Genomic DNA, 14,539 nt, shown 5'->3' with positions numbered 1-14,539 from the left:
AAATTTGTATATATACAATATACAAATATAACCTATATGAATTTTGTTTAATGTATAATATTAAGCTATAAAATAGTATGTTATATTTCACTACAAAAGTATCAGGGATAATGGTACTAAGTCTTCCATAATGTATTGAATTTTCTGCCTAGTGAAATAAAAAAGAATGTAACATGTAAATCACAGTTCATAATATATTTTAAAGTTTGATTTTTCAGCCAAAAAATACTAACCTGTTTTTTCAACCCTCTTAGTCACATTCATTTTCCTTCTGATTTCCTTTGCATTACCCTTTGGATAAACTCCATTTCTGGAGCATCAGACAACTCATTTTCCAATGGGACTGAGTTCACTTGCTGCCAGGGGTAGACATATGACAAAACCCTGGCAAGTCAGTGATTTCTACTTCGTTCTGCTCAGTAATTACCTCCAGGAAGTTATATGACCAAGGCCAACCCAATGCATGTTATTGTTGGAATTTTACCATGAATATTAAGACTGAGGCATTCTATTTTTAATCAAGATTATAGGATATAATGGTGTTTAAGCCTATAACTCTTGGTAGTCATTTTTGTCACCATGTGGGAGAGCATTCCTGAGAATTAAGCCAAAAAGAGGAAACAGGCTAATAGGTGCATTGAAAACGCACTTACCTGATGACATTGCTTGAATCCTTAACTCAGCCCTGGCTGGAATCTATTTTATTCCTTGAGTTTCCAAGTCTCCTATTTATTTCTGATATTTTGGTAACTGAAAAAGTAAAAACAAGCAAACAAAAAACAAAACAGCTTTTTAAAACCTGCAAGAAATATCTTCCTATGATTCCAAGTATACAATTGTGTGTTTGTTTGGAGAGCTAGTTTGGCATTTCCTGTGAGAGGCCCACTTTGGTGAAATGGCTAGTAAACTCATTAAAATGATAATACTTGAAACTGAGAGTGGGTTTTTATTGATAGCATAAATGACTGTCAAGAAGAATACTTCTCTAGGGAATAACTTATTTTGAACGATAATAATATTATTTTATAAGTATTATATTACTAGTATTATACTGGAGAGAGGCCATTTCTTTGGGCAATCGAAATATAGATATTGGTGTTCTCTGGTACTAGGCAAAGGAGGAGATGAGATAGCAGTTCATGAAAAGAATAAAGAATATATACATATATGAAAAACAGATTCATGGAATTAGTAAATTAATCTGAGTGTTTCCTCTAAATTCTGTAAAAATATTTTGAAGAGTTATTTCTACAAGAAATTATAGAAACTTTATAGAAACTCTCTAAATAGTAATTAGAAATTGCATTAATAAATGCACACTTTTATCTAAAATTTATTTTTAAATATGTATTTTCCCACCACTGAAGGATTGCTGGAAAGCATAATCAAAATTAGCTTGAATGCTGAAAAAATATGACACAGTGTGTACTAAGTATGTTATCTTTCTTGTTTTAAAAATTAGGACATGATTTTAATGCATCTTTTACATTTCAATTAAAATATTCAGCTAATTGTTTTTGTTTCCTCAATCTAATGAACCAGACTTTTTTCCTCTTCTTTGAGATATACAAAAGCATGGTTTCTCTTGTCACCAGTAATATTTTTTTCTTATTGTTGTTTTCTGAAGACTGTATTATTTTTGACTTTTGATTATTCTGAAAATAATATGTAAGTGGAATCATACAGTATGTGACCTTTTAGATTGGTTCTTTTCATTCAGTATAAAAGCCTTGATCCATCCAAGTTGTTGCAGGTATCAATAGTTTGTTCTTTCTCATGACTGAGCAGTATTCCATGGCATAGATGTACAGTTTGTTTAATCCTTCAGTTATTGAGGGACGTTTTGGTTGGTTTGAGTTCTTAGTGAGGATGCAGAGAAATTAGATCTCTCACATATTATAGGTAGGAAAGTAAAATGGTATAGTCAGTCACTCTTGAAAGAAGTTTGGCAGTGTCTTAAAAAACTAAACATGCACTTACCATATGATACAGCAAGTACACTTGTGGGCATTCATCCTAGATAAATGAAAACCTATGTCCACACAAAAATCTAAATAGGATCATTCATAGCAGCTTTATTTATGTCTGTAACTTTTTTTTGTTTCCTATCGTTAGAGTGAAAGTTATTGCAGCAAATATGTGCTCAATATTTATTCCACACCCAGTCTGTAATTTCACAAGGCACTTGTCTCCATCAAATATATGAACTTTGTACATGTGCCTCACTCCTCCAGCATGCATTCAAAGCCACCCGCTACATCTGACCAGGCCACACCCATACCTTCATGCACTGCCTGACCAAACATGTGCCACTTTTCTATGAAAACCATCCTGACCTCATTCCTATATGTCAGACCTGACCCCTCCCTCAGGAGTAACATATACTCTCATGACTTTTATGAATATTCAGTGCACTTATATTTCCATATGCCTCTTTCTTTCTATTAGCTGTTTGAAGGGAGGGTCTATTTTTTATTTGTCTTTGCTTTTCTAGTACATGGCATATAATTCTTCCCTCAGAGTGGACACTAAATGCTTAGTAAAAGAACAAACAGATAAGTTAATCTTTCAATTAACTGTGACTGACACTTTTATATTTAATTATTACAACTATACTTTGAGTAGATATTATTATCTCCATGTTATAAAGAGCATGGCAAGGCTGAAAAAAATGTTTTTAACTAGAACTTTACAGCTCAGCCTGGAGTTGACGGAATGTAAATATCCTGATCTAAAATCAATCTTCTTTCTACTATAAATGGCTGCCTAAATCAATAGACCGCCCTATTTTAAAAAATGTGTTCACATTGTTTTTCAATTGTGAAGTAAGTTTTCTTCAAAAATGGAGAATAAAATAAAGAGCAGGGGGCTCAGGAACACATAGGTACTTCTCTGTATGCTGACCCAGCTTTGTTTCAGGCTAGGATCCAAGCCATTCCCTATGGGCATGAGGTCTACAGAGGTTTCCTATCCTCCACTTGTCTGTGGAACATCCCTTCAGAGATTTCACTGCAAACATTTGTTTTAAATTAGTCCTCTAAAATCCTTACAGCACATTGTTTTTAATACAATTTTAATAAGGCCTCTAAACTTCATAATATCTTTTTGCCAACTTTATTCTTTTATTGAAAAAATACAAAGAGCTCCCTTTTCTGGGTGGTGGTGGTGGGATGAATTAGGAGATTGGGATTGACATGTATACACCAATATGTATAAAATAGATAACTAATGAGAACCTGCTGTATAAAAAAATAAATAAAATAAAAAAATAGCAAGAGCTCCCTTTTCTATCTTATTTAAATATTTATTTTCATTAAAGGCCGTAGGATCACCAGTTTACAAAACACTGATTCCTTTCCATCCTGTGCTTCCCTCTCTCCCTTGCCTCAAAAGAGTGAGATAAACCGTGCCTTGGAACTACCTCAGACAGCTTTTCTACATAATCACTCAAATGTTCTGTTTTGCCTTAGACTGTCTTAGCCCATGTCTCTGAACACTTTCTAATTAGTTACGCTTATAGACCTATCTAGATATTTGCTAATAAGGAATATTTTAGAAAATTATAATATGATTCTACTAAACTGTCTCTATTTGAGTCATCTACCTGTACTGCTTGCATAAAAATAATATTTCACAAAAATAATCTTTCAGCTTCGACCTTTTGCCTTCAGCATCACCGCTCCCCATAAATTACTGTCTAATTTCAGATAATTAAGCCACACATTCAATATTATACACCTTCAGCTAAATAGAAATCACTAGTATCTAATAATTAGTGACTAAAGGGCTTCCACCTCAAATTGATTATTTTCTTAATATTTCCCTCAGCATGTGGAAGCATTCAATTTTCTTGTTTCTGAATTTTATTTTATGACAAAAAAACCAGATCCTTCTGTTTATGAAAATTGACCCTGTCTAGTTTTGCAGGTTGCTTGGAATATGCCCAAATGAGACAGAAACTTCATTCAAGTCAATGGCTTTTATTTAAACTTTCATTGTTTTTCCATATCATAGTAACTGACATTGGTCTAGTGCACTTACGTTGTTTTCCCACTATTGCTGCAATATAAAATTATCAGCTGGACAGCCAGAAGGCTTTACAACTATACACATTTAGGATCTTAGCACAGTAGCGGTATTGAAGGCATTTGAAACATTCCAAATGAATAATGCTTAGCAATGAGAACAGAGAACTAACGATGGAAACAGACAAGATTCACTCACTTGATATGAAATAGAATAAGTTGCCTGATAGGACCAGAGAAGGAGATTTCTGCTGTAAGTTTCATTTGTTTCACTTGTTTCCATTTTGAGAAAGAATAAAATCCATTCAAAAATATCAGAGCTACTTTTTTAGGCTTTTTATGACTAGACTTCTAGGTTTTCCTCCTTATGTTCCCATTTTTCCAAATTTTTACTTTAGTGTTTGTGTGAATTAATGTAAGAAAAATAAATAAAAGGGTGAGAAAAGGAGTAGGATTACAAAAAGAGAAGTAAATATATTCAGTATTTCAGAAGATGGGCAGCAAAACTCAATGTAGTGATACATATAGTTAAGGTGAAATGAAGTTAGGCAAAATTATCATAGTTTGAAAGCACTTAAGGCGAGGAATGGTAGGGAGACAAAATATGCAGATGATGAGAGAAGGAGGTAGATTTTGTCTCTGGACATAGATTTTAAGTTGAGGGATGCATGGATGTATACGTGGACTCAGAAGGAACTGAGAGGGAGTAAGTTACCTTGAGAGATGAAGAGTTGACTTAGTGAGAGAATGAGAGAGTAAATAAATGTGACAGAGAAGTAACAGCTCTAGTTTACAAGATAAATTGTTGTGTTCCTTCTCTTGAGAAACAGCAGCTGCTTCTTCCTTCTTTAAATTTGGTTTATATACTACTATGTAGAGCAAATTTAATTTCTGACATTGCTAACATTAAATTATTGGGTTGAATTCTAATATCCTCTAACTAATGTGCTCTTTTCTTGATAAGATTTAACATTTGCTTATCTATCTAACATAAAGATTGTTGTCCATTTAAAGTAAGTATAAGTTGGTGCATGGACTTTAGCCAGTAAACAAAGTCATCACCACCAGCCCCACTCTCCTTCAAAAGCCTAATATATCCTGTTTCTAACTCAGTGCTAAAAATGAAAATTCTGAGTTGAATACTGGTATAAAATATGGATCATGTGTGCTGTTTAGAAACAGCTTATCCTTGATGCTAAAGAGTATTTTGGGTAATATGTTCAGGAATAGAAATTTTGTGTCCTCTGGTTGTACATTGAAGGAGCTGGTGCTTTTTGAAATTCAATATTCAAACCTAGAGTTTATCCTCTCCTTAGAAAGGATGAATGATTGTCTTCTTCTTAATCTTTGCTTTCTTATTTATCTCTTAAAAGTGTTCACATGTGACACTTTTATCCCGGATTATGCCAGAATTATATCTTCAATCATAAATGCATAGGTATAATAATTTGCACCAAAAATTACTCCAGGCATGAATGAGTGGAGAATAATTTCATTGTCATTCTCTGTGTACACCTGGACTTTCTCCATCAACTTTGTACTCTGTGTCCTTCTGTTGACTGCCTCACTTTTCAGACTTATCACACTACCTTGTGCCCCCAGGTTACCGCTAATCATTTATATGTATAGATATATCCAATAGACACGCATATCTATCCTTTTCTACATCTTGCCTGGTCACTAAAAGAGTGTTCAAAAGTCTCCGTCTAAATACTACATGATTTTTAAAGGACAGTAAAGACTTTCAATGCTCATATTGTACTTGCTGGATAAATAACATTTACAATTTACCAACTGCCTCCAGATTTTGAACACAATGCCATAAATATAATAATCCTTTGTCAAGGTCCAATGTGCTATATTGTTAGCATTAGTCTTTTTTCAGATTAATTCTAGCTGTTCCAGACTCTTAATGACAATGGTAGGAACTGCTTAGGTTCTAAATACATATACGTGCCTATTCTTTAGGGAGAGTCAGCTATGTGAATAAAATTTCTACTTACTCAGGAAAGGCCACTAGTTATTCAGGGATGTTTGATAACTGATCATAATAAGTGCAGGTAATTTGGTTAGAGAGATAAATGGAATATCATGGCCACAGAGATTAAATAAAGGATAAATAAAAAAAACAAGCAAGTTTGTCAAATCAGATGATATATTCAGGGAACAAAGCAAAATACTACTTGAATTTGGAAGATGAAGGAGGAAATCAGGCATTTGATTAAATCCTGAAAACCCTTACCATGGAGTTTTCCTCTTTACTCATTAGAGGCAATGTATGTATTTGTGTTGAACTATTTGTAAATTTTCTAACCACCCTGTGATGGATGCTGATAGAAAGATTTAGTGGCAGAGAAAGGACAAATACATAGCTATTTTAAAATTAGTATTTCTATTTTGAAAATTTGGTTGACCTCTTTTCCTGCTCTGAATGCTTACATAATTTTATGTAACCATTGTATTTATAGCTAAATGGGGTGATAAAACATAGTGTATGATTTGTTATAATAAAAAGGGAGCAGCAAGTCCCACTGTTTATGTAGGACAAGTGCAGTGGCAGTGACATTGCCTGCTGTGTCAGTGACATTGAAAGAAAGCATTGCAGTGGAAAAACACACACACACACACACACATACACAAGTATTCGGAGCCCCTACAGCCTTTTCTAATGAGATGCTGTTGAATAAACAAGGAAATAAGGGGGCAGCAGAGGTTCTTTTGTATTCCTTTATAAATATTGATGATGGTTTGTGACGAGTGGTAGTGCATATGGAAAAATATAAAATGAGAAATGAAATCAGCTTTAATTTCAACAGGCCAGACCTCTGGAATTAAATATCAAAAGTTTCCAATTTGGTGAATGATATTTTTTTTTAAATAAAGGAAGAAAGGCCTTTTACATTTTAAGACAAACAGCTTAATTTTTCCACCTTATTTCCCCCTTTATATTTGAATATAAAATATTTGAGTTCCATTAAGCTATAAATACGAGCAATACAGATCTATGCAAAATTATCTTTTTGTAAAATTTTACTGATGCTTCAGAAACTATTGTTTTAAACTTTCAAAATATTTTTTCTTAGTAATGATCTAAACCAAATAAGCATGCAAACTAAATTGTAACACCCTGCACTACTTAACATGTCAAGTGTGCTTTTATATATATTATTTCATTAGTATGTTTGTTATCAATGTCTAGTTGAGAAAATCTGGCTTAGTGGTAGTAATGCATTAATTATCACAAAGCAAATAAGTAGAACACTGAGGCTGATATACCCCTTCAACATTACCATACAGCTGAAAACAAATTTATGGTAAGAATCCAGACTAGATTTTATTAAATTCAAAAAATTAAAGGGCAGCTGGAAGAAGGAAGGGATATATAAGAATAGCCATTGCTTTAGTGATACTAGAGAAAAAATACAACAGTCTAGTCGATTAAGGGCTGTCACGTTAGTACTTTAAACAAAAATATATAGAGCCCATTAAGCTTGTATCTGAGTTAGTTTCAACACTATAATCACTGAGTTGCTGTTCTTGATACCAGTGGATCAGTTACACTCGGCAAGCATAACGTGTGGAAAGATTGACACATGGTAACAGTAACAGTCAATCAAATGAGAAGCTGTCAAATAAAGAATGAATTGTTTCTAACATCAGAAGATTAAAAAGACAAGACTCTCAAAGGAAGGAGATTACTGACCATGGCAACACCCACACAAATATTTTATTGCATTTGTTTCCCAATTACATAAGATTTTAATGAGCTGTGGAAAAACAGTAGGTGTAGATTACACTATATTAGGCTTATCTTCAGCAGCTGTCTCTGGCCTTGAATGACATTTTACCACAAAAAAATTATTCAAAGCATATGACCACATGCATAAATCTGGTGATTTTGAAACCCCAATCAAAAGTACCATATTTGTCATTGTTCTAATGCCTATGAAACATATTGACCTGAATAGTACAAGGAAAATAACTTTTTTTGAGGTAATCAAAAGCCTCCTTTGTGAGAAAAATAAGAAGGTGTTAAAAAGCAGTAGATAATATCTCAGATGCTAAAGGATTTTTATGGCAATATGTTTTCTCACACTAATTAAATAAGCAAATAATACTAATAAAAGCATTGCATCATTTTCCTTCTTTTTTATTTTATCTGACAAAGACATGCAAAATGTTTTTAGAATAAAAAAAATCATAAAATAAAATATCCGTCTATTTTTGGAAACAACCAATGACATTCCCTGTTAAAAGCACATTTTATCCACATGCATCTTACCAAACATCTTCCAGAACAGTTCTAAAATAACCACTGTCATGATGATATTTCTATCCTACTAAAGAACATTATTTTAAACCATGTTTTGGAAAGGGAGAATATTAAAGTTTTAAGTTAATTCCATTAGTCTACATTAGGAAAATGAAAGGTCTATTATGGAATATAATATTTATATCCACATTTAGAAACACACTATAATAACTTCTATAACTTAGGGGAGATATATGTCTAATTAGAAAATTAGATCAAGTTATTTGTGCTGTATTATAGTACCAATCTTTCCAGAATAATCAAGGTTCTTAATGAATTTTTGAAGATTAGATAATGAAAAACATTTGAAAGAATATTCCTTAAAGATCTTTCTAAATTATTTGAAATATAAAGGTCAGTTAATTTTGAGGAAAACTAAGGAGCCTTGATTCTTATGGAAAAAAGAACCATATATATAAAAGGAAAATCACCATCTTCATACATGTAGACTCGTACTTTAAAGGACAGAAAGGATACTAAATAATTATGAGTTTATTACCAAGACCAGGTATTATGCCAACTTATTGACAACATTTGTTATATTTAATATTCACAAACATTTCCTTCACCATATAAAAATGATATTTCAATAGCTCCTAGGCCAGAAATACTATTTTTTTTTACATAATCATCTAAAAATCTTAATTATTCTCCTTATATTTTTCACAAACAAGGCAAATATGTTGCAAAAAGTGTTTTATTTAAAAAGCAGAGATCTAGAGAAGTTAAAATGAACTATCTTTTTAATGATAACAAAAAAGAGAACTATTTTCTCTTCCTCTTAATAACAAAGAGAATTTTTTTAAATCCCATTTTCAATACCATCAAAAAGAATTAAATAGAGGCCTCAGGCCATGGCCTTTAAGAGTGTAGGCCCCACTGGTGCTCCAAATGAGGTGCCAGTGGGCAGTCTGCCATCAGAAGCCATGTCTGGGATATCCCCCAGGTATGCGCTCAAGCCTTTTAAAAATATTGGGAGATGTGAATGGGAGCTTTCTCAGATAGTATATGAATAATTCATTTATGGGGCCATCGGGACCTCATGGAGTTTGAGCACGGACCGTTACCTCGCAGAGCAGGAAGACTCCCAAACAGTGATGGCAGACTGCATGCAGAGTACTAGCAGGAGGACCTACAAGATGGCAGAGGAGTAAGACATGGATATCACCTTCCCCCCTACAAATACATCAAAAATAAATCTACATGTGGAACAATTCTTACAGAACACCTACTGAACACTGGCAGAAGACCACAGACTTCCCAAAAGGCAAGAAACTCCCCACGTACCTGGGTAGGGCAAAAGAAAAAAGAATAAAGAGAGACAAAAGAATAGGGACAGGACCTGCACCAGTGGGAGGGAGCTGTGAAGGAGGAAACGTTTCCACACACTAGGAAGCCCCTTCACTGGTGGAGACAGGGGTAGGCGGGGGTAGAAGCTTCAGAGCCACAGAGAAGAATGCAGCAACAAGTGGGCAGAGGGCAAAGCGGAGAGGTTTCCGCACAGAGGATCAGTGCCGCCCAGCACTCATGAGTCTTGAGAGGCTTTCTGCTCACCCGCCGGGGCAGGTGGGGGCTGGGAGCTGAGGCTCGGGCTTCAGAGGTCGGAACCCAGGGAGAGCACTGGGGTTGGCGGCGTGGACACAGCCTGAAGGGGGCTAGTGCCCCACAGCAAGGCGGGAGGGAATCCAGGAAAAAGTCTGGAACTGCCTAAGAGGCAAGAGACCATTGTTTCGGGGTGCGCGAGGAAAGGGTATCAGAGCACCACCTGAACGAGCTCCAGAGAAGGGCACAAGCGGCGGCTACCAGCGCGGACCCCAGAGACGGGCATGAGATGCTAAGGCTGCTGCTGCAGCCACCATGAAACCTGTGTGCAAGCACAGATCACCATCCACACCTCCCCTGCCGGAAGCCTATGCAGCCTGCCACTGCCAGGGTCCCGTGATCCAGGGACAACTTCCCCGGGAGAACACACGGCACACCTCAGGCTGGTGCAACCTCACGCCAGCATCTGCCGCTGCAGGCCCACCCCACATCCGTACCCCTCCCTCCCCCTGGCCTGAGTGAGCCAGAGCCCCCTAATAAGCTACTCTTTTAAACCCCTCCTGTCTGGGAGGGAACAGATGGCCTCAGGTGACCTACAAACAGAGGCAGGTCCAAATCCAAAGCTGAACCCCAGGAGCTGTGTGAACAAAGAAGAGAAAGGGAAATCTCTCCCAGCAGCCTCAGGAGCAGTGGATTAAATCTCCACAATCAACTTGATGTACCCTGCATCTGTGAAATACTGAATAGACAACAAAACATCCCAAAACTGAGGTAGTGGACCTTGGGAGCAACTGTAGACTTGGGGTTTGCTGTATGTAACTGACTAGTTTCCAATTTTTACGTCTATCTTAGTATACTTTTTAGTGCTTGTTATCATTGGTGGATTTGTTTATTGGTATGATTGCTCTCTTCTTTATTTTTTAAATTACTTTTTAAATTTTTTCACTTTAATAATATTTTTTAATTTTAATAATTATGTTATTTATTTTATTTTATTTTTCTTTCTTTTTTTCTCCATTTTCTTGTGAGCTGTGTGGCTGACAGGGTCTTGGTACGCTGGCGGGGTGTCAGGCCTGAGCCTCAGAGGTGGGAAAGCCAAGTTAAGGACACTGGACAACCAGAGAGCTCCCGGCCCCACATAATATCAATTGGCGAGAGCTCTCCCAGAGATCTCCACCTCAATGCTAAGACCCAGCTGCAATCAACAACCAGCAAGCTCCAGTGCTGGACACCCCCTGCCAAACAACTGACAAGACAGGAACACAACCCCACACATTAGCAGAGAGGCTGCCGAAAATCATAGTAAGATCACAAACACCGCAAAACACATGACTGGACTCAGTCCTGCTCACCAGAAAACACAAGTTCCAGCCTCATCCACCAGAACACAGGCACCAATCCCCTCCATCAGGAAGCATACAAAACCCACTGAACCAATGTTAGCCACTGGGGGCAGACACCAAAAAAACGGGAACTACGGACGTGCAGCCTGCGATAAACAGACCTCAAACACAGTAAGTTAAGCAAAATGAGAAGACAGAGAAATATGCAGCAGTTGAAGCAGAAAGGTTAACCCCTACCCTGGGCAAACAATTAAGAGGAAATAGGCAATCTACCTAAAAAAGAATTCAGAGTAATGATAGTAAAGATGATCCAAAATCTTGGAAACAGAATGGAGAAAATACAAGAAACGTTTAACAAGGACCTAGAACTAAAGAGCAAACAAACAATTATGAACAACACAAGAAATGAAATAGAAAATTCTTTAGAAGGAAGCAGTAGCAGAATAACTGAGGGAGAAGAACAGATAAGTGACCTGGAAGATACAACAGTGGAAATAACAACCGCAGGAAAAAAAAAATGAAAAGAATTAACGACAGACTGAGAGAACCCTGGGACAAAATTAAATGCACCAACATTCAAATAATAGGGGTCCCAGAATAACAAGAGTAAAAGAAAGGGTCTGAGAAAATATTTGGAAAGATTATAGTTGAAAAATTCCCTACCATGGGAAAGGAAATAGTCAATCAAATCCAGGCAGCACAGAGAGTCCCATACAGGGTAAATCCAGGTAGAAATATGCCAAGACACATATTAATCAAACTATCAAAAATTAAATACAAAGAAAAAATATTAAAAGCAGCAAGGGAAAAGCAACAAATAACACACAAGGCAATCCCCATAAGGTTAACAGCTGAACTTTCAGCAGAAACTCTGCAACCCAGAAGGGAGTGGCAGGACATATTTAAAGTGATGAAAGGGAAAAACCTACAACCAAGATTACTCTACCTAGCAAGGATCTCATTCAGATTCAAAGGAGAAATTAAAATCTTTACACACAAGCAAAAGCTAAGAGAATTCAGCACTACAACACCAGCTTTATCACAAATGCTAAGGGACGTTCTCTAGCCAGGAAACAAAAAAGAAGGAAAAGACGTACAATAACAAACCCAAAACAATTAAGAAAATGGTAATAGGAACATACATATCGATAATTACCTTAAATGTAAATGGATTAAATGCTCCAACCAAAAGACATAGACTGGCTGAATGGATAGAAAAACTAGAACTGTATATATACTGTGTACAAGAGACCCACTTCAGACCTAGGGACACATACAGATGGAAAGTGGGGGATGGAAAAAGATATTCCACGCAAATGGAAACCAAAAGAAAACTGGAGTAGCAATTCTCATATCAGACAAAATAGGCTTTAAAATAAAGACTGTTACAAGAGACAAAGACAGACACTACATAATGATCAAGGGATCAATCCAAGAAGAAGATAAAACAACTGAAAATATTTATGGACCCAACATAGGAGCACCTCATTACATAATGCAATTGCTAACAGCCATAAAAGGGGAAATCGACAGTAACACAATCACAGTAGGAGACTTTAACACCCCACATTCACCAATGGGCAGATCATCCAAATTGAAAATAAATAAGAAACATAAGCTTTAAATGACACATTAAACAAGAGGGACTTAATTGATATTTATAGGACGTTCCATCCAAAAACAACAGAATACACATTCTTCCCAAGAGCTCATAGACATTCTCTAGGATAGATCATATCTTGGGTCACAAATTAAGCCTTGGTAAATTTAAGGAAATTGAAATCATATCAAGTATCTTTTCTGACCCAAACACTATGAGACTAGATATCAATTACAGGAAAAAATTTGTAAAAAATACAAATACATGGAAGCTAAATAATACACTACTTAATAGCCAAGAGATCACTGATGAAATCAAAGTGGAAATCAAAAAATACCTACAAACAAATGACAATGAAAACACGAAGACCCAAAACTTATGGGATGCAGCAAAAGCAGTTCTAAGAGGAAGTTTATAGCAATACAATCCTACCTCAAGAAAAAGCTCAAATAAACAACTTAACTTACACCTAAAGCAACTGGAGAAGGAAAAACAAAAAATCCCAAAACTTAGCAGAAGGAAAGAAATCATAAAGATTAGATCAGAAATAAATGAAAAAGAAATGAAGGAAAAAATAGCAAAATCAATAAATCTGAAAGGTGGTTCTTGGAGAAGATAAACAAAATTGATAAACCATTAGTGAGACTCATCAAGAAAAAAAGGGAGAGGACTCAAATCAATAGAATTAGAAATGAAAAAGGAGAAGTAACATCTGACACTGCAGAAAAGCAAAGCATCATGAGAGATTACTAAAAGCAACTAATGCCAAAAAAATGGACAGTCTAACGGAATGCACACTTTCTTAGAAAAGCACAACCTTCTGAAAATGAATCAGGAAAAATAGATAATATAAACAGAACAATCACAAGCACTGAAATTGAGACTGTGATTAAAAATCTTCCAATAAAATCTCAGTACCAGATACCTTCACAGGCGAATTCTATAAATCATTTAGAGAAGAGCTAACATCTATCCTTTTCAAATTCTTCCAAAATATAGCAGAGGGAGGAACACTGCCAAACTCATTCTACGAGGCCACCATCACCCTGATACCAAAACCAGACAAAGATGTCACAAGAAAAGAAAACTACAGACCAATATCCCAGATGAACATAGATGCAAAATCCTCACAATATTAGGAAACAGAATCCAACAGTACATTAAAAGGATCATACACCATGATCAAGTGGGGTTTATCCCAGGAATGCAAGGATTCTTCAATATATGCAAATCAATTAATGTGATACACCATATTAACAAACTGAAGGATAAAAACCATAGGATAATCTCAATAGATTCAGTAAAAGCTTTTGACAACATTCAACACCCACTGATGATGAAAACTCCCCAGAAAATAGGCATAGAGGGAATTTACCTCAATATAATAAAGGCCACGTATGACAAACCCACAGCCAACATAGTTCTTAATGGTGAAAAACTGAAACCATTTCCACTAAGATCAGGAACAAGATAAAGTTGTCCACTCTCACTGCTATTATTCAAAAGAGTTTTGAAAGTTTTAGCCACAGCAATCAGAGAAGAAAAAGAAATAAAAGGAATCCAAATTGAAAAGAAGAAGTAAAACTGTCACTGTTTACAGATGACATGATACTATACATAGAGAATCCTAAAGATGTTACCAGAAAACTACTAGAGCTAATCAATGAATTTGGTAAAGTAGCAGGATACAAAATTAATGCACAGAAATCTCTTGCAT

Source organism: Physeter macrocephalus, chromosome 10, assembly GCF_002837175.3.
Source record: "Physeter macrocephalus isolate SW-GA chromosome 10, ASM283717v5, whole genome shotgun sequence".
Taxonomy (NCBI): Eukaryota; Metazoa; Chordata; class Mammalia; order Artiodactyla; family Physeteridae; genus Physeter; species Physeter macrocephalus.
This window is presented reverse-complemented; position numbering follows the sequence as displayed.